Raw genomic sequence first — 8,317 nt, 5'->3', positions numbered from 1 at the left:
GCCTTTTCATTTACTCACTTAGAGTGAGGCAATGCCCATTCAGTGAATAGGCCTCTTTAAGAAGTGAGTCAAAAGATGGCCCTTTTAATTTGAAAAAAAAAAAAAGAAAAAAATCAAGCCGAGAGGGGAAGACCCTCAGGTTTTTTGTTCCAAAGAGAAACAGTTACCATTGAGATTCACTCTGTGCCAGAAGGGCCCAAAATATAGCCATTAAGTGGAGCTTGGGCAGGAACTTATTGTGGTCCAATCTATTAGCTTCAGAGTGAACCAGGTTTAAAGTTTTGTGAAAGAAAGAAGGAATGAAGGAAGGAAGGGAGGGAGGGAGGAAGGAAGGAAGGAAGGAAGGAAGGAAGGAAGGAAGGAAGGAAGGAAGAAGGAAAGATAATACAGATCGCAGGGTAAATGAATGAACATCCATCCTACATACTCCTACCTCCAAGTATTCCTTAAGCATTCATTTTTTAAAAAAAATTGAAATAATTAAATGTTATTTAATCCTGTAGAAATGCAATAGGTGAGAATCTGGGCCAGTGAGATGATTCTCATTCTGTTTGCTCTGTGAGAGTATCATTTTTTTAGCCTCTAGACTATGCAGAATTCCCATAGCATCGTGGTATAACAAATTTATTAGTAATGAAGAAATAGACATGAAATAACTTTGACAGTAAAAGTTACAGAACATATTCTCAAATATATTTTATAGGTAAATGTATACATATATGAACATATATATTTTTGTTCAAATATGTGATTTTGTTGGCATAGGAAGATTGCCATAGGGAAACTTCCAAGATACAACTTCTCCACTTATAATTGAAAAATACTTCCTTAGGTGCTAAGAGGTTAACTTATTTGCCTACCACACAGCCAATAAGTATTAAAGGGAGGAAGCGATTCAATTCTTCCTTTCCTGATTTTGATAGTATCACCACAGCATAATGTCACTACTGTTGTCATCGTCGTCATCGTCTTCTTCTTCTTCTTCTTCTTCTTCTTCTTCTTCTTCTTCTTCTTCTTCTTCTTCTTCTTCTTCTTCTTCTTCTTCTTCTTCTTCTTCTTCTTCTTCTTCTTCTTCTTCTTCTTCTTCTTCTTCTTCTTCTTCTTCTTCTTCTTCTACTTCTTTTGTCTCTCTCACACACACACACGTATTTACATGTGTATATGTATGCATACACATACACATATGTGAACACCAAAGCACAGGATTTAAAAATTTAAGGGTGTTTAAATGGATCAGTTCCTTAAGTCTACATGTATATATCCCCAACATTTCTGAGAAGTGAGTTTAGTCTCTCCAAAGTAGAAGGTAGTTTCCTTGTACATCTTAGTAAGTCAGAAGCTACACTGGAAACCTAAAGAAGAAGGTTACAGTATACTGGAAAGAGCCAAAGCAGTAAAGAATGGGAAGATTTGAATTCTAATCTTTACTATAAATAAAATTATTGTGACTTTTTGCAGGTCACTCAATCTATCTAAACTTTATGCCTACTGCATCAGATTTCAGTTCAAAATAAGGGCAATTCCCTAATAACTGTAACTGCCCAGAAGTAGAATGGACTACCTTAGGGAGTAGTAGGGTACCCCTCACAAGAAATCTTCAATTACATACTGGATGGTCATTTACTGAGTATTTTATGAAGGGAATGTGTTTATCAATAAATCCATATTTATTAAGAACCTACTTTTTGTCAGGTGCTAGGTGCTGGCAAGACAAATATGAAGAATGAAATAATTCTGATAGTAGCAAAATAATATACTATAAATATTATATATATATAAATATTTTTTAAAAATATTCATAAATATGTGTGAATAACATACATGTAAAACAAATCTATAGGTGTATATAAACATTACGTATATTATATGTATGTGTATATATGTATATATATATATATGCATGTATGTATTATGTTAGTTAAATACAAGGTGCTATAGAGAAAGCCTCTTTCCACGAATCAGATTTCAGATAGTTTACCTTAAGCTTCCCCAGTTTAATGTCCTTCATAACATGGCCAACCTTTACCTTTCTAATCTTCATATACTTTATATTTCTGTACCCCCTAATATCCCCATCCATAGTCATACTCTGTAACTCAGTGACACTGGCCTTCTTGATGTTATTAAAACAAGAAATTCCATCTGCCAGCTCTTGTTTTTTTCACTGGCTATCCCACATGACTGGAACGCTCTCCCTCCTCATCTCCGCCTCCTAGCTTCTCTGGCGTCTTTCATGTACCAACTAAAATTTCACCGACTCTAGGAAATCTTTGGCAATCTTCCATAATTCTAATTAACTTCCCTCTATTGATCACCTCTAATTTATGGTGTATATATCTTGTTTTTTACATAATTGTTATAGTGGTTTACATGTTGTCTCCCTCGTTAGACTGTGAACTCTTTGAGAAGAGGGTCTGTCTTTTACCTTTCTTTATGTCCTTAGTAATTAGCACAATGTCTGGAGCATAATAGGCTCTTAATTCATGTTTACTGACAGACAAAATGGTATTTCTGCTTGTTCAGGTCCCCACTCAGGGTCTTCTTGGCACTTAAAGGCAAACTGCATAACATCCTTCAAATTGGCCTACAATATCAATGAATGCCACCACTGACTTTCCTCACACTGAATTTCCCCAACCTCATTCTCTTTAACGTAAAAGTAGATGATATTTTTGAGTTAGGGTTTTGACACATCTATTAAATATTTTCACAATGTACTGTAACCAAATTCAAAGAGAAATGTACACCTCAGAGCTGTTAATTAAAAGGGCATTCTGGAATAAATAAACACATATGCTGTTGATTAGCCACCCTTTAGGGGTCAACAGTTGGGATATCCTGCTGCCTGTCTGTTAATTGTTGTCCAAAATTTTAGCAGAAACTGTTTAATGAGCTCTTGTGGCTTGGTCCATATGGCTTTCTCATTTCATTTGCCCATAAGTACTATTTTTTGTGGGGGGGGGGGCGGTTTGCTCTGCTACATGATATGTTATGCACAGAATTGCTGAGCATTCCACATACTAAAAGAATCTAGAAAATTTGTAGCATATGACCATGTGAATGCATATATAAACACATTATCTACTATGTCTGATGCAATGGACTTTTCTAATTCGATGGAACAATATAGGTCTCTTAAGTCAAATTGAATCACAGAGTTAGTGAGGATAAAGAGTTAAGAAATTCTTTATCTTAAATTAAAGAAAAAACCCCAGACTTCTCAGATGGAGTCATTTCCTCAGTCTACCCTTCTGATCCATTGTCATCAATGCCCCCTTGATACTTAGTACCAAGCAAATATGTGTATCTTTTCAGCATGATATCTAATTGATACTTGGTTGGAATGCTTAGATGCATAGTAATAAGCACCTAGAAACTTTATAATAATTAATATACATGAAAATTACCTAATTGTAGTAACTTATTACACATCTGGTTCTTCCAGTGAAGGCTGGCTTACATTTAATAATAAGAGTTGATGCTTAAACGTTCATAAACCTATTATAATTTAGGCTATTTTTTTTAGTTCTGGAAGGTTTCAGAGACCTTATACCACCTGATACCAACCAGCCTTTAAAGTATTATTTCTTGATCCCTCTTCAGTTAAAAGAGCCAAACCAGACTACTCATCATATGCTTTCCCCATTCCTTTACTCATTCCACTCCATAATTTGGAATGTTTTTCACTCTTCCATCACTGCCTATTGAAATTTAGTTCGTCCTTCAGAAATAAGCTGAAATGCCATCTTCTCCCAAAAATCTACCTTGATTCACTCAGTTCTCAGAACTCTTATAGCCCTTGGTATTTCTCTATACCACTTTTCAAAGGTGTAGTTAGTAATGTAGTACTGACCTGTGATTAGTCATTTGCTGCTTTCTTTCCAGGTCTCAATTTGTCTGAGGCAATAGCCATTCAGTGATTAAGGCTAGGTAAGAAGAAATGAGACAAGGAATGATCTCTTTTACCTAGTCAAAAAATCAATCTTGGAGGGGAAGACTCCCTGGGTTTCTAACCAAAATAGAAATAATTGCTATTTAACACTCACTCTGAACCATCAAAGGTCCAAACACTGACTGAATGAAGTTTGGGCTGGGACCTATTATTGGCCAATCAATGAGAGCCAGAGTTATTTGGGTTTAAGGAAAGATCTTTAAAAAAAGAAATCTATCCTTCAAACCTCAAGCCTACTTCAAGAAAGTTGTTGATAGAGTATGATTTGTGATTTTGGTTACACTGTTTTAGTCTTCATTTTGAAAGAAAAAAGTATTCCAGAGGCATATTTGTTAGTAGCAATTTAGGGGAAAAAGCAGAGCATAAGCAAGGAAACATTTCACTTCAGTCATTTTTCAGTTTCTTTGGTTTGTAACTTCTGCCAACCAGAGCTATGAGTAAAGTGGAAAATGGAGGATTCCTACAAATCTGACACTAAATCTTATTATCACTTCCTCACCCAATACACTTTTTCAAAGCATCTTTCAAGGCCAAAGATAAATCCATAACACCGTGCCCCTAGGTCAGAATATACCCTGGTCTAGAACCTCTGAACTTCTGATCTATAGCCAAAACTTAGCAAGTCCTATAACCTCTCCACTTCCCCAACTCCCAGACGTGGTGTCACATTTGGTTCAATTGCACTGACTGCATTGATTCCCTTTCTACTAGTCATTCCCTCCCCACCCCGCCCCTGACATTTCCCAGATTTATATTGCTCTTGAGTCAGCACCTACAGAAAAACGTAGCTCATGAGCCCCAATTCATGCGTTTTCTTTGACCAGAGGATACATTAGTTCAAGGCAAAATACAATTCATGTAATAGCAAAACAGCACAGTAAACACAATTATAAGAAAAAAAGATCCCTTCATGTACATAAGTACAACACCCTCCCACAAGTTATAAAAACCCCAGCTGGGGAATTCATGTGGAAAATTAATATTAACAGGAAATATTAAAGGCAGACATGTAGTGACCAGGATATAAACATGATGAGCATATACAGCCAAGCTACATGTCTCCTACCAACTCACACCTTTGATGTCATAAGGCCCCGTACCCTCAGGTGATATTCTCATGCTGCTCTCTTCTGGACAATGTTTCCTCTCTCCACTGGTAGCATTGTCTCTGACATCTCTACCTAGGCCCAAAATACTAACAGAATGTTATCTGTTGTGAAAAAAACTATACATACAAAATATCTGCCGAATAATTGGGGAATGGCTGAACAAAATGTGTCATATAAATGTTTAATTATATCTTATTGTACCGTAAGGAATATCTAATAAAAAGAACTCAGGAAAACATGGGAAGACTCCTACAACATAGGAAATTATACCCCAAAGGACAATATGCACAATAACTGCAACATTAAAAAAATCAATATTGAAAGCCAACAAAGCTCTGTTCAAATAAAATAGTCAATGGTTGTTACTATAGAATGAATATTAAAGGATACATCCTCCATTTCTATTCATGATCTATAAACTAATTTTGCAGAAAATGTATCATGATGTGGAGGAGGACAGTGTTGGGAAGTGTTGGTTTGAACCAATTATATCACAAATTCTTAAGAATAGACTAAAAGAAAGAAATAAAACAATGTCCACCATTTCCTACCAGCTACAAATTTAGGATTAGAGTTCATCTCATCATGCTCATGCTCATAGGAAAAAAAGACTTATCATGAGGAAATCCATCATCCCAGCGATTGTATCAGTTTGGGGACTCAAATCTCTATATTTATTACTGTCAGTAGACTCTGCCCCTCTGTTTGGAGGCCTAGAGGAGACAGCAAAAATCTCCTCTTAAAGTTTTCATTTAAAGAAGCCACAGAGGGGACACAGCCCAACCATTTCCTATTGGGTGTGCTCTTTTGGTTAGACTCCCCATCACAAATCCTCTAAGCTAAGTACCTTCTTCCCCTTCTGAACTATTGTCTTCCCCCATTATATTATAAATTCCTTGAAGGGTGACTCTGACTATCATTTTCTGTTTTCTATCCCAATGCTTAATCCAGTGTCTGGCATACAAAAGGTGTTTAATAAATGTTTGTTGAATTGAACTGATTTCTGTTATCTTTCCTTGCTGTTAGCTCTAGAATTTATTTAGGCCATCTGATAGATGAATGATATACTGCAATTTCTGCTTTCATATATAGATTTTTTAAAGACGTGATTTCTCTCCTACTCTAGTTCCTTATCAAAATCTTCCATTAGAAATCTGAAATTTGAGTCAATATGATAATGATGACAATTCTACATAAATTGATTTACTAGTTCAGCTCCATACAAAGTTACCAAAAATAATTTTATAGAGCTAGAAAAGAACATAACAAAATTCATCTGGAAGAACAAAAGGTCAAGACTCTCAAAGAAATTAATGAAAACAAATGTGAAGGATGGTGGCCTAGCCATACCAGATCTCAAATTGTATTATAAAGTGCTAATCATCAAAACTATCTTTTACTGGCTAGGAAATAGAGTGCAGCTTCAGGGGAATGGATTAGATACACAAGACTCAGTAGTAAATGACCATAGGGTTCTAGTGTTTGATATCCCCTAAGACACTGGCTTTTGGGACAAGAACACCCTATTTAACAAAAACTGTTGGGAACACTGGAAAACAGTATGGCAGAAACTAGATATAGACCAATATAGTATAGTGTATACCAAGATAATATCAAAATGGGTACATGGTTCAAACACCAGGGGTGATACCAAAAGCAAAGTAGAGATCAAAGAATAGTTTACCTGTCAGATTTATGGAGAAAGGAAAATAATTTATGACCAAAGAAGATAGAGAGAACATTACTGTAGGTAAAATGAACAATTTGATAATATTAAATTTAAAAGTTTGCACAAACAAAACCAATGCAACCAAGGTGTAGCCAGAATGGCCTTTGTTTTCTTTGAATGACTCAGCTTACCTCATTGAGCCTCTGGACACTGTGGCTTGCTCTTCCGGGGCAGGAAGCCCAAAGAGCATTCCAGGAAGCAGACAACTTCCTGTGTGATGAGTCATGGGGCTGGCTGAGGGGAGGTGTTAACGGCTACGCTAGGGGGAGGGGCCAAGTCAAGAACCAATCGGCCCTGGTCGTTCAGGCGGTGCTTGATGATGTCAAAAACTCTATAAGAGGGGAGAGGACAGCTTGAAGATCCTCTTTTCCTTTTCCGGTTGGAGCCAGAGACAGTTACAGCGACAGTTACAGCGACAGTTACAGCGACAGTTACAGTTGCAGTCACAGCCACAGCCACAGACACAGCAGAAGCAGGAGCTGCCAGTAGCAGAGCTGACCTACGGGAGGAAGCTGAACAAAGACTTCAGTCCAGTGGGTAATCTTATTACCATAGAGGGGGAAACATGATTTTGCTTTACGCAATCATGCTTCTCTGTAGCCTCCTGGTTACTCTTTCAAGGCGTACTTATTGGGCCTGGAAGCTTTTGATCAATATATCAAAATGGGGTTGCTGGTTCATGGGTTGGTTACTGTGGAGCCTAAATAAATGTTTTGATTCTTCTGCCTTCTACTTTGAGAGTTTCTTATATCCGGCGGTTCCGAACGTTTCAGACATGTTTATGATCCTCTTTGAGATTATAAACTCTGCGATCCTAATACATTTGGCGACGAGGATGGGATCGCTAGGTATAAGATCTCTATTTAGAAGCAGAACAATTCCAGAGGAAGAGATGAATATCCCAGGATGGGAAGATCCATTTTATTCCTCCCTAGCAAAAGAATTGGCTAAAAAAGCTGGACCCTGTGAAAACTGGGAACCAAGGCTACGGAGAGGAGATCCTAGGGATTTGGAAAAGTGTTTACGAGAAGTTGGGATTCAGTCAGGGGCATCACTATCTAGGCAAAGCTGGATAGTGTTATCAGCCTACCGGCTAGTATACGAAAGATTGAGATTAAGTGAAAGACATGGGGGCACTCCTACCCCACAGGAAGAAGGGGAATCTCAGATAGCAGGAGACCAAACTGACTCAAATGAGAACTTTTCTATTAATGTGGCTAAGAGCAACAGGAGACCAAAAAAGCCCAGAGTGTATTTCAACCCAGCCCAGAAAGAGCCTGACTGCCTGCTTCGTCCTAGCCATGGTGGCAGAGGAAGTGAGTGGGGAGAGAATGAGACAATGTTAGGGGCTGAGGCACAAAACACTACTGGGGTTCAGGATGTGCCTCACACAGAGAATAGGAGATGGTTAAATGATCAGACAAGGGCTCGACCCATACAAAGGAGGAAGACAGAAACCCGAGGTGAAGATTCAGTTACAAGGGAAATTCAGGAAGATTTCTCACCGCAAGAGGTCACAGATATTTT

The sequence above is a fragment of the Trichosurus vulpecula genome, chromosome 4, assembly GCF_011100635.1.
Source record: "Trichosurus vulpecula isolate mTriVul1 chromosome 4, mTriVul1.pri, whole genome shotgun sequence".
NCBI classification, from domain to species: domain Eukaryota; kingdom Metazoa; phylum Chordata; class Mammalia; order Diprotodontia; family Phalangeridae; genus Trichosurus; species Trichosurus vulpecula.
This window is presented reverse-complemented; position numbering follows the sequence as displayed.